The sequence below is a fragment of the Triturus cristatus genome, chromosome 11, assembly GCF_964204655.1.
Source record: "Triturus cristatus chromosome 11, aTriCri1.1, whole genome shotgun sequence".
In the NCBI taxonomy this organism is placed as follows: Eukaryota; Metazoa; Chordata; class Amphibia; order Caudata; family Salamandridae; genus Triturus; species Triturus cristatus.
The window spans coordinates 404,488,918-404,502,257 of NC_140594.1; the positions used below are offsets into that span (position 1 = coordinate 404,488,918).

The window sequence follows — 13,340 nt, forward strand, 5'->3', positions numbered from 1 at the left end:
AAATGTGAAATACAGCGGTGGCAGAGAATAGAGGAGTGATAAAGGAGATCGCTGCAGAGAAAAAAAAAGTAACCCAAAGGAGATGCATCTCGTAGAGGAAAATTAGATAATGAAATGAGAAACGGAAAGAGAACACGCACGCGCGCACAACCTGCAGCATAGGGTCAGCATTTAACATACGACTGCTTGTTGCTTGCAGGTGCAGCAAACTTGGTGGCAGGTAGGTGTGTGTGTGTGTGTGTGAGAGGGAGAGAGAGAGAGAGAGAGAGAGAAGCGCTCGGAGAGCAGGCTGCAGGCAACTCGTACAATAAGCATGTCGCAGAATATGCAGGCTGCAGGTAGTGGGCCTGTCACAGTGACGGTCACTGTTTGCAGGTTAGGAGGAGTTCAAGCAATGGGTGTGAGATGCCCCAAGGGCTGGCTGCTTGAAGCTCAGACACCAGTGGGCACGTCACACCGAGTGTGGACTGGGGATACTTGTACAGTGAGTGGAGTGGGAGGGTGATGCTCTGAAAGAAGGATGCAGGAGCAGTGCCTCAAACGTAGCGGTGCTTTACGCCTTGAGGGTACGCTACACAGAGCTCAGACACGATGCCTGCGACGGTCTGAAGGATGGCTGCTGCTCTCAACGAGATGGCAGTGAGGCCATGGTGTCGTTATGTTTAGCGCTGATGGCAATATGCAGTGGGCCCAGAGAGTGGGCTTGTGAAACTGGGAGCTAGTGGCAAAAAGCTCAAGACAGCGAGAGTGCGGTGCAGCGGGGCAGACGGTAAGCGGGGTGTGACGCGGTGAAAGCAATAGGATCAGATCTCAGATAGTGGACTGTGTCATTCTCTAAGAGAGCCTGCATGTTGATCTGGCACTGGCCATCAGTGATGCTTCGAGGAACGGCTGCAGGGGAGCTTAGCCTGTGGGCTGGTGCTTATGGGGAGGTAGGCTGCAGGGTGCTCCCAAGGCGGACTGTGCGATACTCTGATGAAAGATTGGAGGAAGGTCACACATTAGGCGCGTGATGCTGTGGCAACAGGCTGGTAGGAGCTCAAACTGTAATTGTGTGGTGGGCCTGAATGTAGGGCATAGCTTGTCACCTTCCTCGTCACAGTCCTCACGGATTGAGCAACTGGTCCGCGTACACAGATCTCGCCCATAAATAAAATCTCCTGTTACTGGCCACTTTATTCCATATCCATGGTCACTGTAGTACATGCTTAGTGTTTCTGTGCTTATGGAATGTTTATCCTTCTATGTTCTTCTCTGCCCTGTGTGTTCTACGTTCTCTTCTTAGACAGTTGCTGTTGGCTTCTGTCGTGGAGAGTCCGTTCTTGTGCTTGCTCTGTCTTATTAAACTGCTCTTCAAGAGGATACCTTTCTATGCCTACTTATTTACTACAATTTGGCGACGACTGGCTTCTTACCCATACGCTGCTTTCCCAAGGCACACAGCAGTTTCTCCACAAGAGCGGAAGATCTTCACCCTGCACACCACTCTTACCTTTTGATGTCCACTTCCTGATCAAGTCTTCATTGGACCGCTTGATTTTGTGTTGTTCTGTCGGTGTTCAGGCTGTCAGTCGGATGGTCCTGACTTCATGGCCCAGTTCACAGCTTGGAAGTGCTTCGGGTCGCTCTGGCTCCGATCTGGTGGTGTGTGAGGCTGAGCCAAGTTGTCGTTGTCTCCAGTTTCGGCTTCCGGCGCATCTCTGCCTTCGGTTCTCCCTCTGTGCTGCGTCTCTTTCAAGTTGACGGTTGGTGCAGTTGGCGCAGCAGGAGCTTCGTTCCTCTTCGTGGCAGCAGTCTAAATGATGACGTCGTGAATCCTTGGCGTTCTGTGTGAGGTCCTAAGGAGTTCTGACGATCTCACGTTGTGACGTTCTCACGCCCTGACGTCCTCTACGTAGCGGCCATCTTTGTTTCCATCGTTGCTATCACTACGGTCTACGGACACGGACGTGCATCAGCTCCGCCTCACAGTGTTCCGGTGCAGTGTATCAGCGGCGATACACACGCCTTGTGTATTGTCAAGATACACTTTTATCCAGTGCAGTGTCCTGGTAACACCGGCGATACACACGCCTTGTGTATTGTGAGGAGACACACAGGTACTGTTGTTTCTTTTGTGTGTATACTCTGTCTTGCATCAGTACAGCGACGATACTCACACAGGTTCTGTTCTTCCTCCCGTGTGTGTATTCTGACTCTTATTCTTCAATTTACTCCTGTGTGTGTGCTCACGCATTGTTTTATATTACAATGTCCAACGAAAATCCCTCAATAGTTCTTCCTCCAAGTTTCTTAGTTAGTCCCGGTCAACCCAGCATCTCGTGGGATGATTGGTTCCCGATGTTTGACAATTATTTAGATGCTTTGGATGCACAGGAGTATTCTGCAAAAAGGAAGAAAGCCTTACTTTTGAGTTCTTTGGGCAAGGAAGGTCAACGCATTTTTCGCTATTTACCACAGGCATTACAGGCTAATGGTCAACCTGTCCCAGATGAATATAAGGAAGCAATTTGTCGCTTAGAAGTCCGATATGCTAAAGAGGAGAATTTGGTCATGAATAGGTATAGATTTTATACCAAAGGACAAAAGATGGGGGAAACTATTGATAATTTTGTGGAAAGACTTAGAGAAATGTCGGTCAAGTGTAAGTTTGGTAACATGACTGATGAGCTCATTAGAGATCAACTTATTGTTCAGTGTAATAATAAGAAAGTTCAGGAGCGTCTTTGGGCAGCAAAAAATCCTAACTTACAAACTGCTATTGAATTAGCTAAAATTGTTGAAGACTCACAAGGATATATGAAAGAGTTGGAGAAGAAACCGTCTAGTGATGTTAATGAAGTCTCGGCTCAAGAGTACTCAGAACTAACTTCTGCTTCTGGTGAACTCTCTGATGTTGCTGCGGTTAGGAACAAAAACATTTTTAAGAAGAACTTTACTTCCAAACCACCATCTACACAAAAGTTGTCTTCATCTCGCATGTGCAACAGATGTGGTAGCTCTGTCCATTCCTCTGACTCAAAATTTTGTTTTGCAGCCAAGCAAGAGTGTCTCAAGTGTGGTAAAATGGGCCATTATGCCAGAGTTTGTCGTGGCAAATCTCGCTCTTCTGTCACCACTGTTGAAGACTCTATTCTATTTGATGAGGAGGGTCATAAAATTTTGGTTATTGATGAAGATTCTGCAGGGCAAGTTGATGATAGGCGTAAGGTTAGGCCTAAAGCTCTCTTCTCCATTGATAGTAAAGAAGTGTACTTAATGGTGGATACAGGTTCTAGGTACACTATCATTCCTTATGAACTTTTCAGGGACAAATGGGGTTCCAGGTGTCTTTTACCCAAGGACATCTCCCCGGGTGGTTATCAAGGTGAGACCATTGACATTGTGGGGTACTTCACAGCGGACATTATTTTTTCATACAGGAAAATACATGGCAAGGTTTATGTGTCCAAAATTGGTCCAGCCATACTTGGGTGGATTCACCAGTACGACTTAGGGATAATTGTCAATCCCCGTGCTTTCCCACAAGTTATGGTTGTTGAAGACAGTGGCTTACTGGATATCCTAGAGAAGGCCAACTTGGTATTCAGAGAGGGTTTGGGTCAGCTCAAAGGGTATTCCCATCGTATCATCCTAAAAGAGAATTCTGTTCCTGTACAACACAAGGCTAGGCGCATTCCCATAGTGGTTCGGCAAGAGGTTAAGACTATGATTGACGACATGCTTGTTTCTGGGGTTATTGAACCTGTGGAGGCTTCACCTTGGGTTTCTCCCATTGTAGTCACTAAAAAATCGGATGGCAAACTCCGTTTCTGTGTTGACTTGAGGTCGTTGAATGACTGTGTGATTGCGGATACTTTTCCACTTCCCAACATTTCGGAACTGGTCACTACTTTGCATGGTGCTAGGGTGTTTTCTAAGTTGGATCTTAGAAGTGCTTATCACCAAATTAATCTTCACAAGGACTCCAAACACTTGACAGCCTTTATCACACCGTTTGGCACGTTTCAATTTACACGGTTGCCCTTTGGTCTCATTTCGGCTGCCAGTGTGTTTCAGAGGATGGTAACTGATCTTTTTGAAGGTGTAGGTAACACTGTGTTTTTCCAAGACGACATTTTGGTTTATGGTGACTCCGAGGAGCAACACAATGTCATTCTCAGGTTGGTTTTGGACAGACTTTTGTCAGCTGGCTTGACGTTGCGTAGGGACAAGTGCAAGTTTTTGACTGAAGAGATAGATTATCTTGGTTACACTATTAGTGCCAGTGGCGTACGTCCGAAACAGGACTTATGTCGTGCTATTCACTCTGCTCCCAGGCCTAAGGACAAAGATCAGTTGCGTTCCTTTATGGGACTTATTGAGTATTACTCAAAGTTTGTGAAAATTTTTTCAGATAAAACTGTTTCTATGAGGTCGCTTCTCAAGAGAGGTGTTAGGTTTGTTTGGTCTTCCCAGTTGCAAGAGTCTTTTGAGGCCATCAAAAAAGAGATTTGCGATGCAAAAGTGCTTACTCCTTTTGATATTAAGAGGACTTCTGTGGTGACCGTAGATGCCAGTGCTACTGGTCTAGGGGCTATGTTATCTCAAGTTTATGATCAATCTGAGTGTACAGTGGCTTTTGCCTCTAGAACCTTAACTGATGCTGAGAAAAATTATTCAGTAATTGAGAGGGAGGCTCTGGCTGCTGCTTGGGCAGTGGAACACTTTAGAACTTATTTGTGGGGTTTGAAGTTTGTGCTGAAGACGGACCATAAGCCTCTCATAAAAGTTCTCTCTCCTGGTGGTACGGGCAAAGGCTCTGCTAGACTGGCGAGGCTTGCTTCTAAGCTTCAAGAATTTCAATATTCTGTTCAACATATCCAGGGCTGGAGGAACACTCAAGCCGATTGTCTTTCAAGGTTATCTTTGGATTGGAGGTCAGTTCTTGATTCTTCCACTTCTGGCTCTTCTTATGATATTGCTGTTGCTTCTGTGGAGGATGCTGTGTTTGTTGGTGAAGGGGCTTTCCAGGCTTGTGATTGGGAGAGAGAGATGGCTGTTGATGTGACATTGCAGGAGGTTATCAAATTAATTTCACTTGGTTCCAGAAGGGAGAGTGCGGTGTCGGTTTCTGTGCGTCCTTTTCTTAAGGTCTTGGATGATCTTTCCTTAGTTGGGGTTAATCTTATTGCAAAAGGGGAGAGGTTCATACCTCCTTGTGGTCTGAGGAGCAAACTTTTGGCCTTGGCACATGAGGGGCATTTAGGTCAAACTCTTACTCAGCGTCGTCTCAAAGACAATTTCTGGTGGCCTGGCATGGATTCTCAAGTTGTGGATTGGGTGGAGAATTGTCCAACATGCAGAGAAGGGGAAAAGAGACTCAAGGTTTGTCCTAGTACTTCGCAGGGGCATCTACCTAACCCAGGTTCACCGTGGCACACCATTTGTCTAGATTTTATTGGTCCCATGGGTGAGTTACACGAGAGAGACAGATTTGCCATAGTGGTCGTGGATGTTTTTTCAAAATGGTTAGTTGTGGAATTTACCAACAATATCACTACCGATACTACTATCAGATTTTTAGGAAATTTGTTCAGGGATGAGGGTCTTCCTTCTGTAATCATAACTGATAATGGTACTCAATTGATTTCTTCTGATATGCAATCTTTTCTCTTGGGATGTGGGATATCTCACCATCGCACATCTTTGTACAACCCACAAGGCAATGGGATTTGTGAAAGGGCCAATAGGGTGGTAAAGGGCATCATACAGATGGCTTTTTCTGATGGTTCTATTGTTCGGAAAATGGTCAATGAAATGTTGTGGGCATATCGCACTACACCTCTTATTGATGGTCAGCTGTCTCCTTTTCAAATGATGAGGGGGCGGGTTCCTGGCTCTAAATTGATTCCAGCCTGGATGAAGAAGGTGGTTGCTGGGGAAAAGGATCTTGCTGCGTTGCTGCCTACTTCTTCTGTGCGTCCTTTTTGTGTGGGGGATTTGGTCAAGGTAAAAAGGGGCAGGATAATCAAAGGGTTGTCAAAATTTCAGGGTCCTTTTACGGTCAAGAAGGTTTTGGATCATTGTGTCATTCTTAACAATGGGGAATGTTGGAATTTCAGGCGGGTAGCTTTGTATAGGAGAGGTGCTTCTTTGGAAAGTCCTGGAGGCTCTCCTGTGGAATCTCCTTCTTCTGAAGAAGGTAGCAGTGGGTATCTTTTGGCTTCTCTGCCTTCGGAGTCTCACTCTGCTGCTGCTGCACCTCTGGTGGTTGGGGGTGCTGGAGATTCGTCAACATCTATTCCTATTCCTCTACCTGTGCCTTTGGTCTCTAATCGCACTCCACGTTTTAGGAGGGCTCCAACCTACTTGCAAGATTTTGTTTGCTGATGTGTTTTTTTTTTTTTTGTTTTGTTTCTGTTTTCTTTAGAAGGGAAGAAGATGTGTAGTACATGCTTAGTGTTTCTGTGCTTATGGAATGTTTATCCTTCTATGTTCTTCTCTGCCCTGTGTGTTCTACGTTCTCTTCTTAGACAGTTGCTGTTGGCTTCTGTCGTGGAGAGTCCGTTCTTGTGCTTGCTCTGTCTTATTAAACTGCTCTTCAAGAGGATACCTTTCTATGCCTACTTATTTACTACAGTCACATGATCCATAAAGAAGGGGTTGTAACAAAATACTTTCGGGCTGTTTTTCTGTGGCCACGGTCTCTGGGTCAAGACCAGAGGTGTTTTTTTTTAATGAAATATTTACGGCCTTCATTTATAAACGGCACAAGTGCTTTAACTGTTGAATTCTGCTAAGCGTTCGGTTGCTCTCCCCAGCAGAGCGACTAGGAGCGCGATGGAAATATTTTTCTTTGCGTTTCCCCTTTTTGGCGATTCGGAACGGCTTTCAGTCGCTCCGCTGCCGTTAATTCTTGGCCGGGTGTTACGTTTGTGCTCAGGGGCTTTGGAGTTAATTTTATAGCCGGTTGCTAAGCAACAAGGCGGAACCGCGCTTTTTCTGGGCTGGCGGAACCGCGCCTTTTCTGGGCTGGCGGAACATTACTTCCGCTCTTCTCCCGCATTTCGGTTGCAAGCAAATAAAGACACGGGACATATGTAACACCGCAGCATGTTTCTCACTTGTTTATGACTGTGGTGGAAGGCTTGCTACTGGTGTTGCATTTTCCATAATGGCACTTCAAAGAAACATACTCCCAAGAGTAAAACTTTGAATTCCTCTTCAGAGGAGGAATGGCCCCAGGTCTCTGACCCCGAGCCTCTCCAGACAAATTTATATTTTACAGGACATGAAGTAGTTGGCTGCTGCTTTCGCGCGGCTAAAGATGCCTCGTTTGCCCCAAAAGAAAGCTACATCGGTGGACACTGATAAGTCGGATGAGGCAAGGGGATGTTTGGACTTGATGGAACAGCAAGTTCGATTCTTGTCAGACATATCCTTTGATTCACTGTGTGAGGCTGCTTCAGGTTCGGCTGCCAGAAGGCATAACTGGATTAGATCACGGAGTGTGGACAATAGCCAGAAATCTCTGCCAAGTCATCTCCCATTAAATGGCAGGACATTATTTGGCGCCCAGTGGAGTGAGGTCCCTCCACTGAGCAGCCTACAGCCGCTTCCTATCCCCAAGGAGCTCCAAACGCATGACTATCAGGACAAAGTGTGCAGCAGAATTCAGCATTTTCTAAAAGAATGTCAAGTGGGCGTTACAGATGCTTGGGTCCTTTTGGCTGTCCATGAAGGCTACTAAATTCAGTTTTATTCAGAACCAGCAGATTTCTTCCTCTCTAAACCTTTCCCTCAATGGCCAGTGTAATGGCAAGAACTGAAGAAGGGAATTTTAGATCTCAACAAGGGTGCCATTATCCCAGTGACGAAACACAAGAGGGGGCTAGGGTGATATTCCATCATGTTCCTGGTAGAGAAGCAGTTAGGAGACGTCCATCCAGTTCTGGATCTAAAAAGGGTCAACAGGTTTAGTCCTCACCACTGATTCAGATGGTGACATTGCAAGCTATTCTGCCATTAATATTTCCATAATGTACCTAGCCTCTCTGGATCTTCAGGATGCATATCTTCATGTACCCATACATCACAGTTCTCAGAAATTTCTAAGATTCACCGTTTTTGGAGAGCACTTACAATTGTGTCCAGCCATTTGGACTAGCTTTGGCTCAGAGTGTTCACAAAGATACTAGTACATCTGGTGGGTTACCTTCATGTTCAAGGTCTCTATTTTTTCTACCTTGACGACTGGCTAATTTCTGCCTCTTCTTTTTCAAGGAGGCAGTTCATCTCGTGGGCAAAGTTCTATTGTCTCATGGATTTCTTCTAAACAAAGCCAAATCTAGTCTTCAGCCCATACAGAGATGACAATTTATCAGAGCACTCTTCATGAAAGATATGGGGATGGTTTTCTTTCCTCCAGCAAGACAAAAAAAGCTGACAGACCATTTTACTCATCTCCTCAGGCACAGAGAAGCCCCCGCTCTGGTTCTGGTTCTGGTTAGCAGTTCAGGGAGACACAGCTGCCTTTCTGTTGCTGGTTCCCCGGGCTTGTCTTTCCTTGCATCACCTAGTGAATAATCTTCTGGATCACTGGAATCTATTCTCAAAGAACTATGAGCTCATGATTCCCATTTCAGAGGCGAAAGCAGCCCAACTACAGTGGTGGTTGAGTCCTTCCAACTTGAACATGGAGACTTTATTAGCTCCTCCCCTTCCTATTACAGTGACCACATATTCCAGCAGTCTTGGTTGGGGCAACAATGCAGACTCACTCAGTTTAGGATACATGATCCTAGGAGGGAGCAGAGCCATTCCTCCAACTAGAAGGAACTCTCCGCAGTTATCAGGTCCTGATAGCTTTAGGTCACTTTCTCAAGGATCAGGCAGATTAGTCTGTACAGACAATCAAGTAGCAAGAGCGTATGTGAACCACCTGGGAAGACAAAGGTTCTGTAACTAATCCATCCAGTATAGTTAATTGGCAACTGGATAGAAGTGAATCTCAGTCCTCTTTCAGCAGTTATCTGATAGGGAAAGGGCAATGTACTGGCAGACAGCTTTAGTTGCCCATTACCATCCTCGGTGCCCATAGCTTTCCAAGGCCCTGTCTTTTTCTGACAATTTGAAACAAAATGGGAGAGCCATAGTTGGACCCGTTTGCCTCCTCTCATGACACTCTTCTCCTGAATTTCTGCTCTCTCCTACATCCTCAGGTCTGGGGGGGTAGGTGCCATGAGTTTCAGTGGTCCACGGGGCTTCTGTTTACCCTTCCTTTTTTTTCTTCGCTGACCAAGGTCCTAATCAAGATCAGGGAAGAACGACCAGAGATTCTTCTGGTAGCTACACATTGGTATCGCCGCCCATATTTTCCTCTATTGTCCAAGTTGGTGGTGAAACCAGAGTGGATATTTCTGATATCTGTCTCCTCTCAGGTTCCCTCCTTCCTCAGTAGACACTCAAATCTCTCTAGTGGTCTGGCATTTGAAAGGCAAATGTTAGAAGCCATGGGTTGATCTCTACAGTTGGCCCTTTCTAAACAGAACTCCAGAATGTTAAGTACTTTGAAGCTATATGAATGACTCTGGAGAGACTTTCATTCTTGGTGTGTCTGTAACGATTTTAATGCCTCATCCTGTCGGGGCCTACTAATTCTAGATTTCATGAGAGATGTATTTCCGATGGGCTTAGCTGAATCCAATTTGTGAAGCCAGTGGCAGCAATTAGGGCCATTAGGCATTCTGTTTTGGATGCCCTTGCCATGCTAGCTGTTAGACGTCTTAGAAGTTGTTTCCAGCAAAAAGCAGGAGTTGATACTCCTGTTCCTTCGTGGATCAAACCTCAGGGCTTTCGGCACGCCAATATTCTCAATTTCAGCCCTTAGATTACTTATCTCTAAAGTTTTTGACCCTTAAGGTTTTTTACTTTTTCCCATCTCTTCGTGGGATGGGCTGGGTGATTGGTGACCTCCTGGCAATTGAGCTTGTTTTTTGAGGTATTTTGGATGATAAGGTAGTTCTTGGACCGGACCCATCCTAATCTTCCCAAAGTCTTATCTTCTTTTCGTTTATCCCGAGATTTTCTTTTGCTGGTCATTTTCCATTTCCCTTCTAATGATCAGGAATCACTTTGGCCTCGGTCCGATGTCAATACAGCTCTTTCTGTATACCTACAACAAACTGCATCATTTTACACAGTAGACTCTTGATTTATAAATTTGCATTAACAAACAAGGGCCACCGTTTTCTGCCTCTACCCTCACTAGACGGATCAGAATGATTATTTTTTTCGCCTATCAGATATCTAATGTTCCGTTCACTTGCTTGATCCATGGTCGTTCAACCAGAGGTTTTTTCCTCTTCATTGGAGTCATTCAAGGGGGCTTCCTTAAAGGATGGCCGTGCTGCTGCGGCTTGGACTTCTTGGAATGCTTTCATTTCGCACTACAAATTAAGGATGAGGGAAGGTAGCTTTGACACTTAGCGATGGGTGATAGGGTGGGTTGTGTAGAGAACAAAGAGTTGAGTGTACAACGCTCTGAATGCCGCAAGCACAAGGGCACTGTTTAAAAATCGGCATGGGTTAGGGCAGGCTACATAGAGGGGTGTGTGGGAGAGGGAGAGAGAGAGAGAGAGAGAGAGAGAGAGAGAGAAGGCGAAGTTACATAGAGCTCAGACAGTGGTACCTGTGATGCTCTAAAGGCAGGCTTCAGATGACTAACTAAGTATGTGTGTGAGGGAATGATAAGGCTGCAGAGAGCTAGGGCTGTGGCCATTTTTCTCGGAGTGTAGGATGCACGGATGTCAGGAACTGGGTGCGTCTTGGAGCAGCGTGCAGAAAGCTCAGGCAGTGAGTGTGTTTTGCATCTAAGTGTAGGGTGCACACAACTCAGTGCCTCGGTGAGTCTTGGAGCAGGCTGCAGACAGAGCAGACGGTAGCTAGGAGAGCAGGATCCACAGAACTAAGGGCATGGGTGCGTTTTGGGCAGACTGCAACGAGCTAGGCCAGTGGGCGTGTTTGCCTTCCAGTAAAGGATCAGTGCTCAATTTGGAAAGTACTGAGTGTTGGTGCCAAAAAACCTGTTCAAAAGCCCATGGTCGGAGCATTTATTTGCCTGCGTAGTCTTGAATCCACCTCAGGCCTCTTTAATCCGTAACCAGGCACACTCTACCACTTTATCTCATTCTAGCAGGTTCCTGCTTTCTCCATTTGTGACGACTTTTCGGCCATCCTCTTGCTCCTCCTTTCCACTTAATGTATTCTCTCGCCCTCTCTTGACCTTAGAGGAGGGAAGTTTGCAAGGGAGACGAGGCAGAAGAGTGTGTGGTGCTCAAAAGGCACGCAGCAGAAAACTTAATGTCTACGTTTACCTGCACGTGCGAGTGCCTGGTGTGTGACCGTAAGGCGGTGTGTTTTTTAAATGCACTCCGCAGGGAGAGGACTGTGTAGTGTTAAAGGGCAGGCTGCACAGAGCTTAGACGCCAGGGTATGTGATGCATGCAGTTTGACAGTGGAGTTAGTTGCACCCTGAGGGCAGAATGCAAAAAGCTCAGTGCGGGTGTGGTGCTGTAGTGGCAGGCCACAGAGCTCAGACTCCAAGGGTCGGCTGTGTACAAGGTGTAGGTGGCAGGCTTCAGAAAGGCAGTTTTAGGAGTCAATCTATGATCTTGTGGCAGTGGGTCCTGGCGGTAAGTGTGTGAAGCGGAGCAGAGCTGAGGGCGCTCATACAAAAGGGAGCAAGGCACTCTGAGAGCAGACTCCAGAGAGCCCCGAAAGTGAGATGTGTAAGGTCTAAAATAATCATGGTTAGGCTTCAAAGAGCTCCAAGAGAATGGTGTGTGCAGACTGACATGTAAGTAAATGTTTGGAATGTGCCTATTTGAGGAATGCAAATTAGTATACCCTGCGAAAGATTTCCAGAAGAATGGGTTGATGCTAAAGGGGCCCATAAGTAAAATAGATGAAATAGGGTTTGTAAAATGTTCAACTCTGCTGAGCTTGTTTGAGGGTGAGGATCTGCAAATCTTGGATATTGTGGTTTTGTCCGCTAGATAGAGTTGGTATTACCGGATGTACTGTGACATCTTAGTTAAATCGTCAAAGGGTGGTTCTGTCGACCAGAACAAACTGAATGGCCCACAAAACAGGAGTAGTCCAAAGAGAGGGACAGGGGGCTTTATTTAAGGAGGTCCAACGTACATGCCCCAAAAGTCGATTACAAAACGGGGTACGGAGTTCCTCAAATACAGGAAAAAGAGAGATGAGGACCAGGAGGAGGCCCAGTCAGTCACCAATTTGGTTGTAAGGTAGAGATTAAGGGGAGGGCCAGGGGAGTGCCCTTTTCGGAACTAGAGCTCTCACACACCCAGCAAGCTAGGTGTCATGCTTCATCATATGAGCACTGCCCCTCGTCAAGTCGGCGCTGCAATCCTTGACGGGCTCCCGAAACCGGGGCTCTTTAACGGGGATCTTTTGTTCCTGCCGATATGTGCTTGGGGGTGAGGGGCCTAGTAAAATGGATGTAGCAGGAAATAGAAATGCTAAAAAGGGTTAGTCAGTCCTAATCATGTGTTTATTCTGAAGGTAGACTGCCCTATTAAAAATGGTGTAGAGTGGCCAAGTCATAGAATTAAGGTGTCTAGACGTGAAGCTCTACTCTAGAGGATCGACATGTTTCTTGCCAAAATTGTCTGGGGGATCAAGGCAATTCTTCAGGATCAAAAAGCTGTCTACATAAAAGTGGTAATGTGGACTCTACATACCACGTCCTAGGTTGCTGCCCTAGTGATTTGACTAGATGTGCTAGCAACGGTGCTGGCGGTTATAGAGGACACCAATTGGGTCCAACGTCAGCAGACGTAACTCCCGAAGACCTACCCAAAACAGGCGGTTTTGGGTAGGTCTTCGGGAGTTACGTCTGCTGACGTTGGACCCAATTGGTGTCCTCTATAACCGCCAGCACCGTTGCTAGCACATCTAGTCAAATCACTAGGGCAGCAACCTAGGACGTGGTATGTAGAGTCCACATTACCACTTTTATGTAGACAGCTTTTTGATCCTGAAGAATTGCCTTGATCCTCCAGACAATTTTGGCAAGAAACATGTCGATCCTCTAGAGTAGAGCTTCACGTCTAGACACCTTAATTCTATGACTTAGCCACTCTACACCATTTTTAATAGGGCAGTCTACCTTCAGAATAAACACATGATTAGGACTGACTAACCCTTTTTAGCATTTCTATTTCCTGCTACATCCATTTCACTAGGCCCCTCACCCCCAAGCACATATCGGCAGGAACAAAAGATCCCCGTTAAAGAGCCCCGGTTTCGGGTGCCCGTCAAGGATTGCAGCG

At 46.2% G+C, this 13,340-nt stretch overlaps 1 protein-coding gene across 50 annotated transcripts in view; it reads right to left on the reverse strand.

The window, feature by feature from the left end:
- Positions 1-13,340, reverse strand: part of CAMK2B (calcium/calmodulin dependent protein kinase II beta) — a 925,878-nt gene that overhangs the window by 439,680 nt on the left and 472,858 nt on the right. The window lies entirely within an intron of this gene.